The sequence below is a fragment of the Ambystoma mexicanum genome, chromosome 2q (genome assembly GCF_040938575.1).
Source record: "Ambystoma mexicanum isolate Mex_15411 chromosome 2q, UKY_AmexF1_1, whole genome shotgun sequence".
NCBI lineage: Eukaryota > Metazoa > Chordata > Amphibia > Caudata > Ambystomatidae > Ambystoma > Ambystoma mexicanum.
Window position 1 is genome coordinate 908868421 of NC_090924.1, and position 24802 is coordinate 908893222.

Sequence of the window (24802 nt, forward strand, 5' to 3'; positions counted from 1 at the left end):
ATTTTGATGCTGACATCCCTACCCATTGTATACAGTTAGTCATGAGGGGGAAGTATAGGTTTTGGACACATGGACACAGACAGGCATTTGATTTGGACTTCCTGACACAGACTATCCTTACTTTTCTTTAGGGAGGGAAATCCCACATTAGCATAGGGCAAATTAGGCCTTACTCCAACCTGACTTAAGTCAATAAAACTTTTGACAACCACTTTTAAATCTGTTGTCTGCATCTTCTTCATGATGCCTTCACACCAGTCACACATGGAACTCACTGCACTAAACATACAGATATTTTAGGCATTTGTAATAATGTGAAAACTGGCATTCATCTAATTTTAGTGATGATTCAAGATCAAACAAACATCGCAAAGATAATATATCTTGTTTTGTAAATGTGGAAGGCTGCAGTTTTTCTGTAAATCCCTAAATGGGAAACAAGACTTACTGTCTTTATTTGCACAATAAGACCTATTGGATTTGCCAATTCTTACCTCTAACTTCTAGTTGAGTGTTCCTAAGCACTACCTGTACAGCTTAACAGGAGACGGGTTGCAGAGTTAATGCCCACATTCTCCATACCTGCCTTCCAGTATGAATATCCTTGTCATAATCGCTTCCCAAGTGCTACAGTGCCTCCACCTGTCCCATTAGTTGGGTGCCATAAAATAATGTGATCCTCATGTAATTTTATTTCTACAACTACATACACTTCCTGGCTACATCTATTTCTTAGAAACATTATGATATACGGATATGTATACAGCACAGCACAAAAGTTTGACAAATAAGCTCAATTCTATCATCTGCTTGTTTCTTTCAACTTACTGTTTCTTCCTTCAAATACACTATGGGGCCTCAAGGTAAGGGCTTGACAAACTATTTAAACATGAAGATCACTTGTGTCAAGTCTAAAAGGTGCTTCAAATCTACATGGTGGATATACTCTCTCGACAGGATGAGAAAAAGTATATCTAGGCAGAAGAAAACTATAACACTGTTGGTTACATACCCTCTGCTCATGATGGGGAAACTTGTCCCCTACCAATCACTGTGAGGGGACAAAACTGACCAACCTTTATACTCGAAACAACAGAAACTGGCACAGCCACATTCAAACATTTGTTGGAGAAATATAGCTTCCCAGCATAAAGGATACTCATTAGAGGTTGCATGCTTCACGGCACTCCTCCTTTACCCCTCCATTCTTGTCTCCTCTTCTCTGATCCTATTACTCACATTCTGTTACCAAATTCTCTTTTGCATTTTTCTTCCAAGCCCGTTTCATTTTGGCCTAGCCGGAAATATCACCAATATTAGGGCTTAGCGGGCTACCTCCCACTCCTGATTAGTTTTCCATCTGGACTTAGGTCACCTGCCCGATGTGAGCACCAAAGTCCCTCCAGAGGCTCATGTTCTGAGCGTCAATCATCACTCTACTGGGGTGGTTTCCTAAAATAGCAAGCATATGCTCTCCGATGGTCGGTTTAGAAAGCACAATGCAAGGTCCCTTTCAACTTAACAAAGCGATCCCTAGGTTCCTCTCAAAGTTGGCAAACACTGTTATAAAAGGTTAAGCATGGTCTCTTATTTGACTGGAAACAGGACTGTCAATCTTATCTTCTTTAATCTCCCCTCTCACACTCTTCTCTATGTTCTTAATGCTGCAACTCATCTACATGGTACTCCTCAGAGTTTTGTCAAGTATGAAACAGTGTATACTACCTTGCTGTTGCTCTGAAAAATGTTTCCATGAGGTCTACGAAACAGGAAAGCACACAGTTTGCTCTGCTGCCTTATTTAGCATTTTGATTTCTCTGACCAGCACCTGTGATGCATGCAACCAAAATCAGCCAGGTATCATTTGCATACCTATAAATCTTTGTTTGAAATAGGCAGTGCTGTTTTTTTCCAGTAAATTGTGTTATAAGATTAATTTCAAAGGGTTAGTGGAGTTATGCGACCCATAACCAAGGTCTTTAACATTATTCAAAAACTACAGATAATTTGTTCTACTTTGGAAGAGTGTTTCTGTACAATAAACATGTGAGAAATATTTGAAGCTTCTTTAACAAAAGTGATGCACACTTGACCCCCTCCAACCCTGAAGAAGCTTTCTAAAACCTCATGGATACAATTTGAGAGAAACCGGAAGGTGTTTCACTTGCTAGTCCCGGGGATCTGTCATCCAGGTGGCCAGGACACAGCCATCGCTATTGGATCCAGTACCTGAGGGTAGACCAGTGAGGGAGTATCACCTGGATGGGGGTCCTCAGGGAGTGGAAGTGGGACACTGATGGGTGAGACATGGTGTCTGCCTTCTTCCAACACCTTTTCCCCATCATACTACATAGGAAACTCTGAAACTCTACTCCCCTCCTCTTTTCAGACACAAACACTTTTGCATACCACGAAAGACAATAGACTAACACCATAGCTGTTTACCTGACATGTCCCAATACAAGGGTCAAGCAAAGTCAGGCAATTGACCAGAATCTCACACACTTGATGGCCCTTTCCTTTCCCCACAGGGATAAAAGGTGGAGCATGAGAGCACACAACGAGCAAGGCAAACCACACGACGAGACAGCTATCCCAGTATGGCAATTCAAGAGGAGGAGAAAGACGGCAAAAACTGAAGGGGCGACAAGGAAAGAAGTGACCTTGCCCTTCCCAACCCAGACCCGCAAAGCCTCCGTGAAAGGAATTGTAAAACCGCGAACAATAGCCACCGTGTGTTGCAGCAGGTGGCAACATTACACAAAGCCCTACCTACACTGATAATCAGAACAGGGAGTGACGTCTGTTAGCGGGGTACTGTCCTTGAATCTAGAGGTAAGAAAAGCCAAGTGGTTCATCACAGCCGGTGAGTCAAGGGGAGAACTGATAAGAAACCGAACTGTGCGAAAGAGTCGCAAACGGCAAGTTAAGTTAAAATTTAAGGGAAAATCAGCTGCAGAGGGGTCCAGCACCATGTGAGTGCTCATTCTGGAGACTCTGATTGATCCCACGTTTGTTGAAACTACCAATACCAGCATGCCGTAGGAGAGCTGCAAGGAAAAGGTCAAAGTGGCCATAGAGGGGTCTAGCAAAAGCATAATGTGCAGGTCAAAGACCGTACAGTCGAAAGTCTTTGACCTGCACATTATTGGAAAGTTAAGGGAGATGAATCCCACATTGTGAGAAAAGACAAAGAACTGTGAGACTGGCAAGAGTGAACCGATGGAGGGATGCCGATAGAACGGGGCCTGAAGTCCCAATGAATAGTCTGTTGACAAGAATGAACCCAACATAGGGATGTCCACAGTGAACTGTCCAAAAAGACATTAAGACGTGTGAATGCGAAAGGTGAAGTTGTCTGGGCACCAAGCCATAGTGAACTCGACAGAGGGCAGCTAACATTCAAGAAGGGTCTCAGCTCGGAAGAGGGGGATTCAAGGGGGAAAAGCCGGCACCCAAAGATTTGTGAATGCAAAAGGAGAAAGCGTGTGAATGAGAGCTGTATTGAACCTGACAGAGGGAGGCTGCTATTCGAGAAGGGTCTGAGCCCGGAAGAGGGGGACCCAGGGGTGAAGAATTATCACCCCAAATACAATCAGAAAGGAACTTTTGTTGGTTATTTTGAACATACCAGGCCTTTGGAAGCAGGATATTGAACCACTGAAGGTCCTGATATCACTCAAAATGTTTTGGTGGCTCTGAGCCCGGAAGAGGAGGATCCAGGGGTGAAAAGTCATTACCCAACATACATTTGGAAAGGAACTTTTTGTTTGCTATTTTGAACACATCAGGTCCTCGTAGGCAAGAGACTTTTTGTAGAAAAGAGACAACCACCGAAGGCCCTGATAGCTGAGAACGGAACGGTCATCTCATGATGGGAAAGCTTGAGCGTGTGCTGTGCTCAAGAGCCCCGCCTTGTCCCATGCTCAAAACGTGGGGAAGGCAGACCCTCAGCTACCACATCCTAACTTGACATTTGTGAACGCTTCTTTCTTTCTTGTGAATCTTATCCTACACTCTTTTTGTATTTAGTTGTAAGGATTGGCAATAGTTTTTGTCTTGTAAATGCCCTTTTATTTGACAACAAGCCACTAGGACAGCCTCACTATTATTTGATAGTTGTAGCTTGCCCCCATCTCAGATTTAGGTTTAGATTAGGTGTTTTTCCGACCTGCACATACAGTTTAATAAACACCCTTGAACTGTGATCGCTTGAGTCTTTACTGTTGCCACTGTGAGTACCTTACAAATTACAGCAGTGATGCACAAGTGTGCTTTTCCTGGAGGGTGTTTTATGATGTGTTGGTCTGTGCAACGAGTGGTCCAGCCACCTATTGCAGAGGAAACCCTTTTATTATAAAAGAAGAAGGTAATTTGTGATATGATTATTAAATGTACTGCTCAATTTTTTATTTTATCATTTGTGTTTCATAATATATGTAATAGTTTATCAGAAAAGCAATGTCTGATAGGAACATAAATAGGAACATATCGTAAACATTACATACATTTGGTTAGAAAAAAGTACTTTAGGTCTGTGTAAAAATGAATAAATGCTATTGCATGACACTTAAGCTTAGACTTTACCACTGACAGGTGGCTATATGCAAGTTTAGAAACTGTTTTTGTCCATTTGTAGAAATCAGAAAGTTTGCAGGTACGACATGAGGGCACTGTGGGCTACTTTAGGTTATAGGCTGCGGGGGCTGACTAGTGACAGCAACCTGCCTCAGAAGTGCCGTGTGAGGCTTAGGAATTCCCACACAGGATGAGAGGGGTCTTCATAGTGCTGTGCGTCATGTTTCCTGATATTGCATATGATCTCAGAATATAAAGTTTGCCCAAGATCACAATGCTGCCCTGCATTAATGCATTCAGTTCCCAGAGTAGATTGCTTCAATTCCTCCCTTTGGTTGCAACATAAGTGCTATGGATGCACTGTTTGCCTAAGAACATAAGTAAGGCCACACTAAGAATTCCTTCCAATCCCAAAAGTTCCAAAGATACGGTTCGACAAAGACCACAAGTGTGCTCTGAATTGAATTACTTCACCTACACATGCAGATTTTATTTCCTTTACACGCAAAATCAAAGCTCACAATATACTTCTTGATAATAATAACATAGATGTACTGTAAGGAATCCTTGCATCTTCAAGGCTGGGGCCTCTCTCTGGAACAGCCTCCCTGCCTCTCACAAACTTGAGCACAACCACCTCCAGTTCCGGAAGCAACTCAAGACCTTCCCTCTTTGCTTCTGCTTTCTCTCTGCCTCTCCTCTGCTGATGGCCCGACTGCTCCACGCACGGGTCACCTGGCTACCCTCTGAACTTGGGCCAAGGCTCCTGCATGTCCAGATGCACTTTGCACTGCCTCATGGCTCCCCAGTACTTGTGGTCTGTATCTGCAACCCTACAGTCCCCTTCTCTCTGCACGTATGAGCCACCTGTTGGCTGCACTTTTTCAGTTACCTGCACTACTCCCCTTCCACATCCCAATACGTGCGCGATCTGAATGACACACGGCCTAGTAAGATCATCGTTTTGTCCTCCCGCTGTTCCCCCCCCTCCTTGTCTTGTCACGCGTAGAAACACTTGTGTACAGGCGCGTTATAAATGCCATATCATAAGGACCTATTACTTTTCTCTCCTTCCCATAAAACACAAGAGCACACCAAATATCACAATGATACACTGTAATATGTGTGCACCTATAAATCCTGATTCATGTCCTTTTCTGTTCATGGAGGGCAAGAGCTAAGGGTTTATGGTGTTTGTCGGGGTTCACAAGGCTGCAATGCAATGATTAATGCAATCTCCAAGTGCCGATTGCTTTCCTTTCCTTCACATGAATACAAGAGAGCTGAATGTACAATTTAACCACACTCAGAAGGCCCTACTTGCTATAGTAGGGAAGGCGATACCAACTCTGTCCCCATTTTGTTCTAAAATCTGTAATACTATGTTTTTAATGAACAACAAATGCCACATTTGTGTTGTAAAATTCAGTTGTAAAATCTGATGAATACTGTTCTCATGTGTAATTCAACTTTTCCCACAATTCTTCTTATTTTTATGAGGTTTTCCAGATCGAGACTGTTACATTGACGTTTAACTTAACTAATACCATGTTCCATGTCACCCGTTTGCTTAGATGTTTCATAACTGGCCCATTAAACATCATTACTAATGTGCTTGAATGATTTTTATGTGTAGGGGAAATCTAGTTCCTTACAGCCACATTAATGTTTTGTTACAGCTTTCTTCTGATATCATTTGTGAACTACTAAAGTGTTTTGCATCTTTTCATTTAGTGATTACATTACTTTACAATTTATAAAAAATAAACATGCAGAGCATGAATACAGATGTATCCACCTGTTTTAATTCCCATCTTGCTTGGTTTTCTTTCTAGGAATTTCAGATCAAGCAATTAGAAACTATTGTGAAACTGCAGCTAGTAGGAAGGCCACAAATCACACCTTGAAAGTCACTAACTTGCAAAAATGGCCTGTATGCAAAAGTATTCTCCTATAGTGGAATACAGGGATTAATTCACTATAACTCATAGTTAAATGGGGCAGCGGACTTTTTTCACACAGAAGAAAAAAATCACAATGAATAGAAACATTAGAAAGCGGATATACTTGAAAAAATAACATTGTCAGGCTTGTCCTACCATTCGTTGTTCATGCAACACAGATATTCCAGAGCCTAACCCCTGTGCAACCCCATTTCACCTCTAATTACCACTCATGGTGCTTAATTGTAATGAATTACTGCCTTGCTGTCACTTGTGCCCTCTTGCTTCTTCTGTGGTATTCCCACACAATCCCCAAAATAAAATACATATAAATAAAATGGTGCCCATGAAAATGTTGATATAATTGGGCTGCAAAGGTCTGATCAGCTGCTCTCTGCATCATAGAGAAGCTGGTTGTTATGGCTTCTGAATTTCATTATACACCTGAACCACAAGAACAGTGATAAACACAGACAGATAAAAGGCAAGTTCCCATAACAAAAAAATAAATCAATGCAGCAAGCAGCAAAGTCACAAAAGCAAAAATGTACTAACAAAATGTACCAAGCACGATGGTCAATCAAGTCAATTAAATGTGTATTTCAGATTGACGAGTTTCATGAAACATTTACAAAATAAAAGCAGACAAGTATTACAGTTGTATGTTGTGAGACTGACATCATGGAAAGAGACAGACGACATATAACAAAATGCTTTTATTAATGAAAATCTCAGAATGGAGTGATGCCTAACTTGCCCTATGTTAAGGTGGGGCTTCCCTACATAAAGAAACTAAGGAAAGTTTGTGCCCAAAACCTGTACTTGCCCTCACAACTAAGACACAACACTGTGTAGGGAAGTCGACCATAAACTAAACAGTTTTCCGAGAGTAAAGTACTGAGCTATTTCCAGCTCAGGCTTACACTTCAGCTTCTTTTCCCTATATGTAGTCCCTTCTCCATTTCCACTACGCACACTAAAAAAATAGGCAAAAAAAGCCAATAAAAGAAAATGGCCACCATGGAAAGGGGAGAAGGGACTACATTAAATCCCATCTCCCCTTTCCATGGTGGCATGTCATAGATCGGGAGCAGTCACACTGGGGACAGAAGTAAACCCGGCGTGTCTGCTTCCGAAAACTAAAAAAAAGGAGAAGGGTAACTGGGGCGGGAGGGGGAGGGAAATCTGTGGAAAAGGGTGGGGAGAGGACAGGGCTGGGCACTTACCTTGTTTCCCGGTGGGGAAGATGGTAGCCTCCAGCCCGGAGGAGGCTCAGAGCGACGGGCTTACCGTCTGGTAATGCCCCCGTTCCAAGCTGCCTCATTGGTTGGGAGGCCACCACACCCCCTTCGTCGGGTACTAATCTGTACTAACCATCTGAGGTCCGGACTATTATTACCACACTGTCTACATACTATACCACAGAGGTACTCTTACCATCCGATATTGGTCAGTCACTTCAAATGCCTAGAACAGCATTCAATAGGTTTTGCTATGTATAATTGTTTGCATTTTGAGATTCTATGACTGTTTTCTATAGCAATAAGCACCCGTTCTGGGGGTTCCACATGGTGATAATGGTCTCAGGTTCTAGGCCTGAGTGAAGCCCGGTGAAGCCACCGGAACAGGTGCGTATTGACATTAGCACCCCAAACCTAACCCTAAGGGTGCGAACGTGCGACCATTTGACACATAAGAAACCATTCCTCACTTAACATGGCCACCATGGAACTGGAAGTTGGGGCTTAGGTTGGGGATCCACTGCAGATCAGTGCAGTCGGGTGAGGTGCGGCGGGCAGCAAAAGGTACGTGTGAGCTGGCAGGGAACAGTGACGGGATGTGGGAGAGAAGACGGCTGGCAGGTGCCTCCACTGCACAGGTTGCTCAGGATCCAGGCTTGGATCGTTAGTTTCAGCCTGGGTTTTGAGCAACCTAATTGATTGACGCACCCGCCAACTGTGCCAATTTCAAATATTAAAAAAGGTTCATGTAGAAGAAACCAGAGCTAACCTAAAATTATTCCAGACAATTTAGTCAATGTTTTACTAGGAAGCGTCAGATTCACAGGCCAACTTAGGGGTTGGTCTGGCTACTGCCAAATTCACAAAGCTGGTTGATCAGGTCCAGTCAAATCCCCTCGTTTGATTGCCAGATACATTTTGGTGACAATTTATGAGCAAATCAAGCTCCTTTTCTATGATCGGAGGCAACTGACAATGGTTGTTTCTGAGTTTGATCTGTTGCCACAAATTCTTCTCGAGTGCTTTCTCCCAACTCTGCTTAGTGATGGTAGAGAAGGGCTCAGTGTTTTTCGCTATTGCCCTCAGAGGGTGTTCTTCTGTATGACCGTCCATACTAGTTTTGTTGGTTTACCACCAATAAACCACTTTGGTGCAGAACCCCTTCTCCACTGACCTACTCCAGAACTGTGCATGCCAGAGTACAAACTGCTGATTTCTCTGGCATGGTGTCAGGGTGGGTGATTCAGGTTCTTTTTTTCTGACCCTTCTAGAAGAGGTTTTGTTACTCCAGTGCCATATCTCAGGTCTGGGCCCCTCTCTCACACTATATACAGAATTGTGATTTTACTAAGTGATCACATCCAGACGGGAGTGGTAATAACACTGGAACTGAAGAATTTCTCATCTCTGTCAGGTGGTGATGGATACCTGGGTACAGTGAATTACTCATGATATTATCCTGATCTTCAGAATATTACACTGGTGATGAACTGGAGAGAGCCCGTGCACTTGCTTGCCAAGGATATATCCTGCATGTACTAAGGCAGCCACAACAAGGCTCCGGTCCTTGGGTCGTTTTGTAGGCAGGCTCTCACTACCTAGCCAAGCAGCATGAAACCAAAACAAACACTTAAGAGCAACATTCAACACCCCTCTCCCCAACTTAAAACAGTTCCACTTGTTTCTATAAAAATGGCTTTCACTGTAACAGAACTTTCCCCATGAGGCACTCGTTGTGCATCATAGAGCAGCTGGTTGACACCATTGCCCCTCATTGTGTACATTGAGGGCCAGGGCAGAGAGTTAAAGCTTTCCCAAACTACCTAAAAGATGAAAATGAGAAAAATACAGTGTAGTAACATGATAGGTAGTTGAAATTCATGACAGATGCAATTTCCTGAACTGTGTGTTCTTGGGAATATGCAAAACAAAGTTGACAATAAATGCTCTCCCACAACACCCTACCCTCACCTGAGTGCACAGGGTGCACCTTGAAGAGCTCTTTGAATCGCAACATCAGTTTTGGTGCCTGGTATTAGTCACTACATTATCATTGCATAAATAATGTTCGATTTCAAAAGTCTGCCATCACTGTAATCTAGTACCTAACATTAGTCTAAAACATCCACTCTGCTGTTTGCACCAATCGTAGAATCGCTTCTTTGAAGTGCTGTTGGGTCTAAAGGTGGATATTTTCTCTAGGATCAGTAACAGCATGCCTCTTGCCTATTTTCCTTCTGCTTCAGGCCCTACAAAGACAGACGCTCATATTTGTAATAGCTTAAAGTTGGGAGTTATAGACACTATTCCAAATAAATTATGCGGAGGGAGGGAAGTGCATTTACTTTAAGTGTTTACCTCACTGGAGTCCATTAACTGAGCCAACCCCTGGGCGGCAAACAGGCACACACAGTTGAGAGGGAAAGCTATCCTGCAGTGCTACAAAGGCATTAGATGTTTTTTAAACCAAACCACACTGGGGAACTATAGAAAGAAGCGTTCTATTATGCATGATCGAATCAGGCAACACTAACATCCATCTCGATGTGCCAAAAGAAGAAAGGAGAATGCAGAAAACATTAAAACAAATTGAGCAACTTTTTTTAACGGTCTTCACTGACAATTTAAATGGAAAACAATGGCTAACACTCCACCCGATTCAGTGTTTAACCATGTATGTGCAAGTCTGATGGGGAAATTTCATTTTTCAGCTACAGCTATTGGCCAAAATGTTTGTTTACCTAGAATCTGCTACTAAAATTTGAAAGGCATGCAAATAACTCCTGGAGCTTGCGGTTGTCTCCTTACAAGAACATCCAAGGTACTTAAAGCCGCCGAACAAGGTGCCCAAAGAATGCAATAAAATCCTGTGATGCTTTTAAAGAAAAACGTCAAAGTGAGTGCCTTTGGCAAAGGAGTCATTGACATCAGATCAGGTAGAGGGTCCGGTGACAACCGCCCGCTCTGTGAGGTCTATCCAGCAGTGGAAGCTCGCCACAATGGGTGGGGGGATGCCGCCCTCCACCTGAGCGGCAGGCCACCACCTCTCCCGAGTGGCAGGCACCACAGTCCCCGTGTCCTCAAGTCCTTTATTTTCACAGGGAACTGTGCTGCCTGCCTCTCCCTGCAGGAGTGGGTCCGCTGCTACGCTATTTATGTTTGCTTGTTTGTTTGCTGCAGAGACTTTAGGATACATACATACGTAGCAGCAAATAATGGGAGCCGGCGGGGCATCAAAAGACTAGCCCGCCGTCTCTCATTATTGCACCATCAGTGTTGGAGCATCTCTGGTCAGCATGTTCACGTTAAAGAGACCCACAAGATGAAAACGTTGACTGACAGGAGAGACATCGTCTCCTGCCAAGCAGCGTGTCTACGTCCTCAGCAGAGGGGAGGGTCATCTGGTCCACTCTGTGGGTGAGTGCGGATGCATGCTGGCAAGATAAGTGTATTTTATTTGTTTAATGTGTATGAATGCATGCATGTATGTATGGATTGTATGCACATATTTATGTGTTGTGTGTGAATGTGTGGGTCAAAGTGCTTGTGTGTTGCGTGGGTCAGCCCCCAACCCTAAATGTAAGGGCCTTGCTCAGTGGGGCTCCTACATTTAGGGGTGGGGGCTGCTTTGGGCATGTCATTCTTTTTTGCTTTACCCTGGATGCACACAGTACCATCCATCCAGGGTAAAGCAAAAATGTTAAGTGACATCTTATTATGTGGATAGGCTAGCATACATTGAATATAGTCAAGTATATCCACGTGATAACACTCATCTTTGCTTTACCCATGATGCACAATTACTCTCCACCAAGGGTAAAGAAAGATGATTTGGCTGGACTGGCCTACTAAAGTAGGCCAGTCTATTCAAGTAATAACACTGGTCTTTGCCTTACCCTTGATGCACAGTAACTGTGCATTAAGGGTAAAGCAAACATGGCATGTGTTATTACCCATCAATGCCAACTTTTCACAATGGGCTCGAGGGTCAATTATGCATTGCTCACAATACCATGGCACACACACCACAAATGTACACAATTTGCATATCTCTGTCCATCTCACTAAAAATACAAAATGCACTGTGAACCCATGACATTGGGGACAATTGTGAAGGCACCATGAAGCAAGACACAGACAACAGATTCAATATTTACATAAAACACCTTTATTAACTTAAATGTTTGGATGGAAAAAGGCCTAACTTGCCCTATGATAAGGTGGATTTTCCCTACCTAAATAAAACTAAGAAAGAGTTCAACTGAAGAATCTGACTGTGTCCAAAACCTATCTTGCCCTCACAACTAATATTTACAATGTGTAGGGATGTCGGTAACTAAAGGAAACAGTGTCCAACATAAGGTTCTGAGCCTCTTCCAGCTCTCAGCTTCCCTTCAGCTCCCTTTGCCAAGTATAAAGTAGTTCCAACAAAAAGTCTCAAAGTTACCTCTCTTGAGTTTAGGATAAAGTAGTTTAACCAGTACTCAGGATTCACTTCCCCAAGTTGCAAGTAACAGAGTTCCATGCACCAAAAAGAACCTTGGTCACAAGTCAACAAAGAGTTCGAGTCTCAGGGTTCCCTTACCCAAGACTTAGTTTCAGCAGAAAATATCCTTTGTCTCTTTAAGGTTCATGGCCACTCTTTTGCCCCCTTTCTATGTGGAAATTGTGACTGTTGAAATAATCTTCTAGCTTTGTTCAATATTCAAAGTTCACAATTGTTTTCACTTGTAGACAAAGTACCATTCATTTTTAATATTCAGAATTTTATGGCTTAGCTTGATATTAAAGTTCTATTTTCATTCTGAACTTTATATGCAACAGTTCTGCCTTCTTATGAGGTTTCCACTAAGTTTGGTATTCAAGAAAACAAAGATTGTATTCAGTTTAATCTGAAACTGAATACAAAGGTTGCCTTTGTTATTATTTTTATTCAGTTCAATATTCATTGAATATAGTTTGTGTAAATGTTTGTCTTCAAAAGGCATGTGTTGTGCCTGTTAATATTTCCATTCAGTTCGATATTCACAAAGCACATGGTTTGCATTCAGAACGCCTTTCGTTCAGCCTGTGGTATAATATGATAAAGAGTTCACTTCAGAAAGTAATGTTTAACCTTCAAAGACTTTCAAAAATGTGTTTTCGCCCACATGCCACAACTTAGGTATTTAAATTCAAACAATGGATTGAACCAGAGACTTTCGAAAACCTGTTTCTTTAAACATGCAACCACTCTGATACAATGTATTTCTCGCTTAGCTCAGTTTAATGCCCCCACACTGGGTTTTTTCAATGGAAAGCAAATCACGGTCTGGTTCAAAGGCTTCACAGCAGTCTGGATCAGGCGGCCTTCTGTTCCTCACATCTGGCATCTCGCACCTGCCCCTTGGATGCCCCTGTGTTCCCATCTCAGCACAGGGGAACAAGCATCTTGAACGTACATAAAAGGGACAGCCTCTCTATACGACTCCCTTCGTGCCGTTCGGTTACTTGCATGGAGTCCCAGCTCCCTCGCCACACTTGCGCCGGCTCTGCTGCTGTTCCACGTATAGGCTTCCCCGTTGTCTCCTCCTCTCATAAAGCTGGACTGGTCTTCATTTACACACCCGTTGACAGGTTTCAGGTGTGAGTATTCAATTAGCCCTGCCTGACCACAATTAATGGGACATGCTTAATGCCGACAGCTCTTTGCAGGCATCTTCTTTGGCCCAGTACCAGAGTGGTAAAAGAGCATAGTCCTCATTGCTCTTAGCTGCTGCTTCTTATTTCCATTACTGCCATGTGTCCAATGGGGAGAAATGAGGGGAACAGGCCTATAACAGCCCATGAAGATGGGAGAATGGTTGGGTTGGTCACTAACAGGAAAAGGGGGATACCATGTCTCGCCCAAGGGCACCCCGCTTGCATTCCCCAAGGATCCTCCACCCAGGTGATCCTCCCTCGCTTCTCATCCCCCAGGGTTGGGATCCAATAGCGATAGCCTTTCCCTGGCCACCTGCATAGAGGATCCAAGGGGTTAGGAGTGAAAATACCCTTCGATTTCTCACAAAATCCATTAGAATTAGGAGCAATCACAGTTCCCTTTTATTTTCATTTTTGTAACTGAGCATAATAGCATAGATCCATGTATTTGCCCCACCCAATAGAGCTGCCAATTAGGTGTGATTTGTTTGAAAGACAAGCAAATTATCTTATTTGCATCACTCAGATAAAGTGTGCTCTGCATTGTACATTTGAGTTACTATTTAATAGGTGATTGGAAGTGACGGGACTGCACTGGAGTGCCTTGTGATCTTGGGCAAAACTGTTCTGGGAATGTGTGTTTACTAGTAGTGACTTTGACAAATTGAAACATCAGTAATGAATATATGTAGTGATGGGGCAAACAATTATCTGGACTTGCAACTAACCCAATTGTAAACACCTGTATATAACTGCATGATTTACTTTCAGAATGTAGCATTTTATCAACCCAGACCCACCAATATCTTGTGTGCCTAACTCAGCCCTTAAATCACTTTTATTTTGGAGGTGTGATAGCAAGGCTATACACTTCTGGCCTGCGAAATGTGCCACCTTCAGGAGATCACAGGAGGCCATAGCTCTGTCACTGACAGAAGCAGACCTCAGTAAAGCAATTGTATGGAGACGATAGGCTCTCTTTTACATGTAAAAGGGCCCACACTTTCGTAAGTGATGACCGTTTTTCTCAGTCTGCCCTGCTTGCAGTTTTTCTGACATGTTTGCGGACTCCAGGGTTTAGTTTGTTTTTTTGCAGTCAGAACTCGCAGGTGTTGACAGCACTGGTTATTACTTGGCTACACTATCCTACATTGAATCTAGGCCTGTCTACACACAACACTTTACTTTGCTCCTAATGCACAGTTTGTGTGCATCTTACCTGTTGTGAGGGGGGTCAGCAATGCGAGGCAGAGAACTGTTTGATATTTGTTAAAAATATGCCATTTTATTAGAATGAAATTATTATCAAAAAACCACACTTGCCCTACTCTACTGTGGGTTTCCCTACCTAACAAAACTAAGGGAAAACAATCTAACACATGACGGCAGGCCCTCACTCTAAACATCAAATACAAAAGAGAATATATGGCAAATCATTTAACATCAACAATGACATTCACAATATATTGATAACCTTTTAACAACCTGGGTGAACTCCCTTCCCCAGGATTCAAGGTGTATTCCGTTTCAACTTTCAGCAAAAAGAATATAAGGAAATTTCACATAGGTAGTAAAGTCATAGAACAGTTCCTGAAAAGTCAATATCAAGGTGAGGCAAATCCTCACCTTGATATAGACTAACCACAGTTGCAACAACAACAAAAGGTTCCTCTTCTACCAAAATAAAGACCTTCCACGTCCTCAGATTAGCATGAATGGTTTCTTTCTGCCACAATGTCTTTTTACTGCTTCCAAAATTGCCATAGTTAAAAAAGAAATACAATTTACAGAACGTTAATGAACAAAAGACTTGGTTCAAAATGCTCATTCGTCTCTTCAGGTTCAAAATCGCAGTAGGTGGGTTTGTCAGGATAACTTCTTAGTTCTGCTGCTTCTACTTCAACTACTTCACTTATACCATAGTTTACCATGAGGATACTATCCTTGACCCCATAGCATTCCACTTCGATTGACCTACTGAAGTATTGCATCTACTGACAACCAAAAATATACCACCACAGATTCAGTACTTTGAATTGTAAAAATGGGTTTAGCTTCAATTGAAAAGATAGGTTTGATCAGTTCTTTATATTGTAAGGACAATTTAGACATCTGTTTTGCATTTGAGTTATAATGCTTTTGACTAAGAAAATGGTGTCCATGTGAAATGCATTCTGGGTGCGCTTAGAGCCATAATGGACATTCTCTTCACGCCTCAGTGAAATCTGCACATTTTCTTCAGGCCTCAGTGAAAGCTGCATTTTAATGTGAGCTCTGAATCACAAGAAAAACATGCTTTTCTCACCTATGTTAGTCTGTTTTGAATAAATATGCCAGCTGGTGTCCGATAACGTTGTAGAGACCCGAAAAAGTTATGCTGTTTTTCGCACTTTCATGAGAAAAGGTAATAGTTTACCTCTTGGGGTTGCCATCAGTCATTTTGGCTGAGGATCCATGGGAACTGGTAACAGGTGGAATTTGAGAGTCAGAACTTGCTGGAAAATGCCATACTGCATTTGTGGGAGGTTTAAAACAGAGAACACCAGATTAGGCAGACATAGAAAAGCTTCAGAGAAACTGTGGACTCACTGCTTTCTATGCTCGTGAAGCAAATCTCTCCGACAGCCTTTTCGGGGCTTTCCAGTGCAGTTCAGGCGAGATGAGAAGTTTTGTGGCTGCTGCTTTAACGGCAAAGTATTTTTAAACATTCAGGTATTCTTTTTACTTCACTTATTCTTTTATTTATTCTGATTTGTGACGAAACGGCCATAAAGAGCCATTTTACATTTTAGCTAAGTGTGATGTGTATCTTATCGCCTTTCAGCGTGGAACGTTTCTCTTTTCATGGTGTGCTGGGCCGGTGAAAAAAGATTACCATATACTGATGAGAAGCAAAACAACATCACTTGTAAAGACATGTTTGACTTCAGCACTTTATATTGTAAAGGCAGGTCTGGACAAGATTCACTTTAAGGCACTGCACCCTAAAGTAGACAAGGCACTCTTCCTTTGAATATCTCTTCCCAAGGGGCATCCTTTTTGCCACTATTGTCTTTCTACAACCACAGCCACTTCAGTCTTGTATTTGAGCAGAAATGTGCCCCTTCCCCAACTTTGCCTTCCCTTCTTTTGACAATGTCAGCCACACAATTACCCAGGAGCTTTGGTGCCACTCTCTTGGCTTTAGGTAATGCTTGCACATTTGTATCTCAGGCAAGTTTGATCTTCTATAGGCTTATTATATCCATAAGTGCAGTTTCTGGCTTTGAGAAAGCTGCTTTACTCTAAATAGGGCCATACTCAGAGCTTGGACAGTGCTTGCTCTCTCACCAACTTCAAATATTAAGTTAAACACTTAACTTCTCTTTGTAACAATGATTGCTTGTTTCAATATAGAGGTAATGTTCCCTCTGCACTTCAAAAACAAAATTAAAGGCACATGCGATCACTTCTTTATAGAGTTTAAAAGTTTTAAGTGTTTAACAATGGTGATTCATAACGGTTGTTAGCTTAATGAAAGACAAGCAACCTGTAATGTTCACTCTCCACTCACGAAACAAAATTAGGTACATGCAACTACTCCTTCATAAAGTTTAAAGACTTTAGGGGTTTAACAATGGTGTTTCGGTAACATTTTGCTTATACGCGAGTAAAGAAAGCCTTTCCATTCACACACAAATGTTACTTCCATCGTTCCCTTGTTAGCGAATGCATCAACCAAACTTAGCTGGCTTCTACTTCTTACGCAAGTGAAAGACAAACTGGATACTGCTGCAGGCAATGTTTGCAACAAGGAATTAGAACGCCAGGTTTGACTGACTGGCTTCTGGTATCCTTGTTCTGAGGGTTTCTCGAGTTTCACAACTTGGGACACAACTTCTACTTCTTCTGGCTGTTCAGAGTCCCCCACTCTTACTCTGCTCAGGTGTCTCTGGTCCGGTCACCCGACTAAGGATCCCCTCTCGCTCCTGAGACCTGCGACTCGCCAACACCTTCGGCACATTTTCCTTCCAGCAACCACAGCAATCAAGCTGACATGGGGAAAGACAGTCTCTCTCCACGTCTTTCGCTGTGCAGCGTCTGCACTTCAGAGTTTGGGGAAACAGGACCATCTCAGAACAAGCTCGTGAAATCTGCTGCATCTACATTCCAGCGCCCCTCTGATTCTCCCACTTTTGCTTGGTTTGCCAGCTCTGTGCCTTCTTTCTCCTTCTACGTCTACTGCTGCACTCCACTCACAGCTCCAGCGTCTTCCTCTGCTTCTCTGTCATGCCTGAGCCTGAGGGGGCCTTTTGTGCCTCCCAGGTTCCTAAAGGTGTGGGCTGTTAGGCTTAATTGCCAGACTATGCTGACAACATGCCTCTTCAGCCCTCTTCCCCATCCCAGTACTTATGGGATTATGGGACAAGTAGTTCCCAACAAAGTTAATTCTCTTAGGTTTTTGTTTAGCTTTAAGGGGAGGTTTACTTCACTTAAGGTTATTACAAAATAAACCTTCAGAATTGGCTGGAACAGGGGAAGACAACCCATTTAAGGCAACATTTCCAGATTCCTTTAAATTAGACCTTTGGAAGTAGGAAAGGTTTTTAATCCTAAATAACGTTAAAGGATTTTTCTGTTGGTAAGGCTTTCTCAGATTTTATAATGTATGTGTTCAGAACCTCATATTCCATATGTGAGTCTGGAACACCACAATGAGAATAAGCCATTAACTGTTAGGAAACCTAGAAAGGATTTCCTTGTCACATGACAAATACAGTGTCTCATCCCACGGGATCTCCTCACCACCATAGGTCTGGTCTCCTCCCAGGTGATCCTTCTATAGTACACCATCCTCAAGGTCAGGATTAGGAAGCGTCCGCCTTTCCCTGGCTACATGGGAGGAGACTTTAGGCAGGGTTTCAGTGATGGATCCAGAGGATTCTTCACACTGTGCATCAAGGGTAAAGCAAACATTACAGGTGTTGTCCCTGGCCTACATACAATGTAGGCCAGTCTAGCCAGCAGGATATATTTTCTTTCTGTGGCATGGCCTTTTTAATTGGCTGGGAGTCCTTATATGGTAACACAAACATATTGGTGCAGCATGCACGGACATGTATTGGCACAGCCAGCATGAAAATGTGTTCTATACTAGCATATATTGTGGGCAAAAGCAGAATGAAAATGCATTGGGAAATGTTTCTGGGCAGTGTTGGTAACATATCCTTGGGGTTTATCATGTGCTACCATGTACAATTGATTGTAAACTGTGTGGCTTTTTATCAAATTTTTCACAGAAAGTGCTGTAAAATTTACTGTTTTAACCCATTATTTAAAAATGTTTCTCAGCGGAAAATGCCCACGAACTGCCCGGTTTGGTTTGGGCTACCTCGCTGTGCATAATTGCTCAAGCATATACGGCACATGCCTTTATGTCCCACCAATTCAGAAATTCACCAGCGTCACTGCTATCCAGAGACTGTATATTGTGGTATCCCTCAGAAACTCTTGCCTCCTCGAATGGAACCAAATTTTAAAAGAAAGTAAGGCTTCCTTAACAACAGAGCGGTCTACGTCTTGAAATGTACTCGTAACACCACTTTCTCGCAGAATCTCAACAGTCATGGTACATACAGTAAAAAAACACTGCAACAAGCGAATCGCTGCACAAGCCCAGCTCATGTGCTAAGCCCCAAAGCGAATCCCTGGGAGGAAAGAATCTGACAGGGTTGCAAAGCATGGGTGCCAGGGACATCAACACCCCACGCTGAAGGTCCACAGGGGTGCTATGTTGAAGTCAGGTAGCCAGCTGTGTGAACCCACTCAACTCCAAAATGGCATTTTGCCCACACGGCCCACAAGTCAAACACACACAGATGAGAATTCAGTAGTTTGGGCACCAGATAATTACCGGGCGGTATACTCCGACCAATACTTTACAACACCTCAAATAGGACACAGAGAAGTAAAGGAGGGAGGATCAGACCAAGGAGTAGGAGAATTTGGAGATGGATGGTTAGTAGAGGACAGTGTGGATCAAGGCGCGGGAAGAAGAATGAGATGGAGGTGGGAAGGAAGAGAAAGGAGCGAGAGTAGAGGCGGAAGGAGGTGGGAAGCTGAAGGAGTCAAGGTTGCTAATGAGACCGGGTAAGACCAGGAGGAGAAAGGAGAGAGAAGAAAATCAGGAGGGCGCAAGGCAGAAGCAAAGGAAAGCTTATAGCAAACCATCTATTGAGAGCAGGAACAAAGTGTTAAATCATCTAGTTAGAGGTGAAAGAAAGAAGGAGCAAGAAGAAGGGAAGATTCACCAGTGCGGAGGAATGGTAACGTGGGAAGAAAATGACTAGTACAAATGAGGAGTGAGAAAGAGTGAGTGATATCAGTACAGCAAATTGGTAAAGAAGCAACATAATTACTGGAGAGGAGGATGGAAGGCAGTAAGCCAAGAAGGACGGATTTGAAGAAGAGAAAAGAAAACCGATAGCCCCTTGGTTGAAAAGTGAGAGAGGGCTTGGGAAGCAACATGTCGAAGTCCTGAACTTGCCACTGCTTTTTACAGCTGAACAACTGTGCAGCACTTGCCCTGCATCTTCTGGACTCAGACGGAATCTATTTTCATCCGTTGCAGACTTGCCAGCTCACCCTACCCTTATCTGGGGCCCAGAGATAGGTGTTCATCTCTCAGGGTATCATGGGTGCTCTGCTTGGGGTGCACCCTGTTCCCCCTTGCTCACCTTGCTTGCCGAAGCCCTCTCGTGTTGACCGTAAGACTTAATAACTTCTTCTGGAGTGAAGCCCCAGTGAAGTCCCAGACAAGTTACTGCTGATCTGTGTAGCAGGTTTCTTACTCATTGCTGCAATGTTGGGGCATTCCATCTGTGGTGGTTCTGCTTGGGCTGTCCCACACTCCAGTCTCACGCTCCATGACCATGGGAGCTCTCCTGCATATACCGGAAGACTTAACTACTTCTGGGGTGAAGCCACAGACAAATCAAGCTGTCTTCAGGTGACAGCAACAGGATGCTATACTATAGCTTAATGGTTTTTGTACTATTAAACTCTCAGTAGTGATCATGGCTTTGCCAACTGTGACGAATCCCAGGATGTTGTCACTGCTTCTATGGGGAAGCCCCTTCCCATGAGGCCAGGGAGGTGAGGCTGCTACCAGATAGTCCCCCTGGGGGTGGTACTCAGCAGGGGGGGATCTAATGGCGAGGGAAACCCCCTATGGGATGAGGGACGGTGCACAGTATTATTCCCTACACCCCGACCTCCCTCGACATGTTACCCTGCACAAGACATAACCCCACACACTTCCATGTATGTCTGCAACATAGACAAGGACATATACCTCCCCAGGAAATATTGAGATGAGGAAGAACAGCCGCATAGGCAGGCATACAGACCTCACTACCTGGACGAGGAACGAGGCATGGCTCAATATAGTAGGTTCTGCAGAACAAAGATGTGCTGACTAGATTCCATACAACAGCCAATGTCGTTTGGCTAATGAAAGACTGCCAAAAGAGAGGCCCTCCCACGAGGAAGCGGGAGATTAGAATGCTGGAAGCCGTACAGAAGGCGGGATGCAGACAGCTCTGAGAACGAGACGCTTACAAGCTGGTGAAGGCTTCCCTAAAGGCTCCATCACAGACGAACAACCGCGAGGAGCAGAAGCCTGAGCTCCCATCCAGTCAGGAAGCATGGAGTGCGTGAAGAGGCCGAGACGTGCAGCTCACAGGCTTGGAGTCAGCACGGAGCGGCCGCAAGCCAGGGACGCAGCAAAGAAGCTGTGGAAGTCGGAAGCACCCACGATATAAACTAAGAATACCCGATAAACTCTCCAGAGAGGCCAGGGAGACCGGGACAGTTGGCAGGAAGGCTAGGAGAAGGCCGGATCACGAGTGCGAGTCCGGTACCCACGCCCATTTACTGAATCGCACTCTCCACGCCAAGCTTCATAAGCGTAGTAATAGTAGTAGTAGTAATGAAACAAGAAGACTATACCCACATGAAGAGAGAGCCAAAGCAATCTTCATGTGCACAGTACCTGGTAGGAGAGTACACCAAGTGGGCTGTGACCAAGGAGGAATAATAGTAGTAGTAGAAACAAAGAAGATCACAATTCAAAAGCGAGTCTAGGATTTGCACCCACATGAAGAGTCAAAGAAATCTTCATATGTACATCAGCTGGTAGGAGAGTATGCCAGGTTAGCTGTGAACAATAAAGTAGTAGCAGTTAAGCAAGGAAAAATGCACAGTTGGAAAATACACAGAAAGCAAATCCTTGAACACTAAAGACCCTCATCATTGAATATTCGGAGGGCACGAAAATCTGGGGATAAGGTTGTCTTAGCAACACTAAAGAGGAAAGGTCCTCATTGACCATTAGGAGGGCATGACAATCTGGGTATAAGGTTGTCTTTGGAATACAAAGAGGAAAGACCTTTGTTGAACATTCAGAGGGCACGACAACCTGGGAGTAAGGTTGTCCTTCCTTTTTATAGTTTATTTGTTGCACCCTTTTGGAACTTTGTTTTTGTGAGTAAAGCAGAACTTTGAGAGTAAAGAAACTCCCCTTTTCACATTAGTTTAAGTTGCAAGTGTGAGGGCTGGAAATAGGAATTTTGGAAACAATGGTGGTCTTGTTTATTTTTGACTTTCCTGACAAACACCGTAGCTTATTATTTCGAGGCAGGGAAACCCCTCTAAGTATTAGGGTCAGGAAGGTGTTTCTCCAACCCTTATACTGTTCAATAAAAGTCTCTAATAACAATCATGCCACCTATGTGTCAATCTCCCCCTTCCACACCCATATACAACCATTTGCAATATTTTGGGTTACAGCCTATTGTGCCTCTGCAGGCTCACTGATATCTTTCCGCTTATCCATGCTCGACTCACTTAATAAAATAGTCTGGTTTATACCATTGCAGGGACTTCCCCACTTATCATTCTACTCCTCTATTCAAGTATTTCTATTGCTTTACTATGTAACATTTATTTTTCCTACCTCTCCAGCTGTTATGGCTGGGTCTATTCCGGTTCATTGTTCTTCTTGCCTATACTCTTCCTCTACCTGTAATCGTAATATGTGGAATTTACCTTTTCTGTTTATTTCTACTCATACAGAGCAGAGAGGGTCTCATCACAAGTGGGGCGGTATCCCGGCGGAAATGTGCTGGGATACGGCCGAACGCTATTGGCGTTGACACAATTCGGTCCGGCGCAATTTGCGCCGGATGCCAAGTTGCGGTGGCTTTGTTAATCCCCATTTATTTTGAGTCCATAGGACTCTATGGGGCTTTTTGGCGCTATTACCGCTGGCGATAATAGTGCCGCAGTAATAGCATGAAAACCGGTGGAAAGATTAAGATTTACCTCCAGATAACACACACATTGTTTATATCTCTTTTTCCACCTCAAACTAGTTTTTCCCTGTCTTACTAAAACTTGGCTTTCTACCTTTAATACGGTTAAACATTATTCCGGCTCGTTCCACTTAATTTTCTAGATTTTCTCATTTCCCATATATTACTGGGTGTGGTGTTGCAGTGGCATTCTTTTCCATTCCCCATGGATCACCTTTTTATCTCGCTTTGACTTGTCATCCTTTTCTTCATTTGAATACTAATTTATTTCATTTTAACCTCCTTACATCTTATTTGCTTGTGATTTCTTGCCCTCCTGACTCCCTTTATCTTTATCGTGAGGAGCTTGGAGTTTTTAACTCATTTAGTCCAGGCTACCTTTCCCCTCATTCTGTTAGGTTACAGTAATCTTCATCTGGCATTGGTTCTTGGGGTATGCCGTTGTTTCATCTGCAGGGATTTTTACAAAGTATTTTTTTCGATGCATTTTCATCGAAAAAACTCAGACATATTTGGGGTTTGGGGTAAAGGGTTTGTAGGGGTTAGGGGCAGGGATTACAATATAGGGAGTTGGGGTGGGACCCCCAAATAATAAAAAAGGTTTAAAGAGTTTTTTTCACAACAAATGCATCGAAAAAAATACTTCGAACAAAAGTGGTCTATGAAACGACATATAATCATTCTTAGTTCTATTCCTTTCCTTTCTATTTTCTATTCATATCACTTATACCACATTTCTGCTCCTCACCATTTGGGTTCTTCTTTGGACTTTGCATTTTCTTCTGTTTCATCATTCTCCTTTGCCTTGGTTACTCCTTTACCCTTATCTGATCACTTCTTACTTCCTTTCTCCTTCTGTCCCTTCCCTTTTAAGTCTTTGACTTTCTTTAGACATGATCATCATGCGTTTCCTTCATCCACGTTTCTTTCTTCAAGAGTGACTTGGATCCTCCGCCCTTCAACACATTTTCATGTTGTTCTGTCATTTTGACATCTGCTTCTTTAACATGTTGTCTTTATTCTACTCTTGATCATCTTTTGCCTTCTAAGCCCTTTAATCCATCTCATAAACCACACCAACAATGGCTTACTCATTTTCTTCCTCAGAGGTGCCGAACGCCCTGGAAAAAAAAAGACTTCAATTTATTTAGCTTCATTAACTTATTTTCAAATTATTCATAACTCTTTGCTTCTATCAGCGAAACAACCATATTACTCTGACCTACTTACTTAGTTTTGTTCACATCCACACTGGCTGTTCAAGGAATTTAAAAGTCCTCCATAGTTTGATTCTTCTCTTCTTCTCTTTCTGCTGTTGAAGTTGCTTCCATTTTACTTTCAAAGTGGCCACTCTTCATGCTTTGTGTTCTCCCAGCACTTCTACTGCTGTGACTTCTCTTCTACTCCTAATTCGCCATCTTCCTTTCTTTGCATATGAATTCTGACACAGCCACATTAGTAGCACACGCTCCCCAGATGGCTGCGCCTTCTGAAACTTTGCCTTCTTTTATTCCCCAAATCCCATAGATCCGTACTTTACTATTCTGTTCAATAATTACTTCCCCACTGCAGTCCTTCCTTTTCGTTTTAAACATGCAACTTTAATTCCCATCTTGAACAAACCTTCACTTGACCATTCTGCCCATTCTAGTTGTTGGCTGGTCTCCATTATATTTCTAAGATTCTCAAAAGAGTAGCTTACTCCAATGTCTCTACTTCTTTGAATCTTCACTCTTTGCCGCCCCCTCTTCAATCTCCCTTGTGTTGTTTCCATTCTACTGAAACGTATTTACTTTGTTATATACTACCTTCTTTCGTGCTCACTATAATACACATTCCTCTCTCGTTACTACATTAGATTTATCTGCAGCTTTAGACACAGTTGAGCATGCTATTCTTTCTTCTAGGCTTTTCTGGCATGGTCCATAAATTATTTCTTACATCGTTAGCTGTTCTTATTCTGTTTCCTGGGCTGGTCATTCCTCTCCAGTACATCCACTGCAGT

General features: G+C 43.0%; 1 protein-coding gene across 3 annotated transcripts in view; it reads right to left on the reverse strand.

Annotated features, from left to right (window-relative positions):
• Window positions 1-24802, reverse strand: part of OSBPL3 (oxysterol binding protein like 3) — a 1742686-nt gene that overhangs the window by 189317 nt on the left and 1528567 nt on the right. The gene's annotated exons all lie outside the window — the stretch shown is intronic.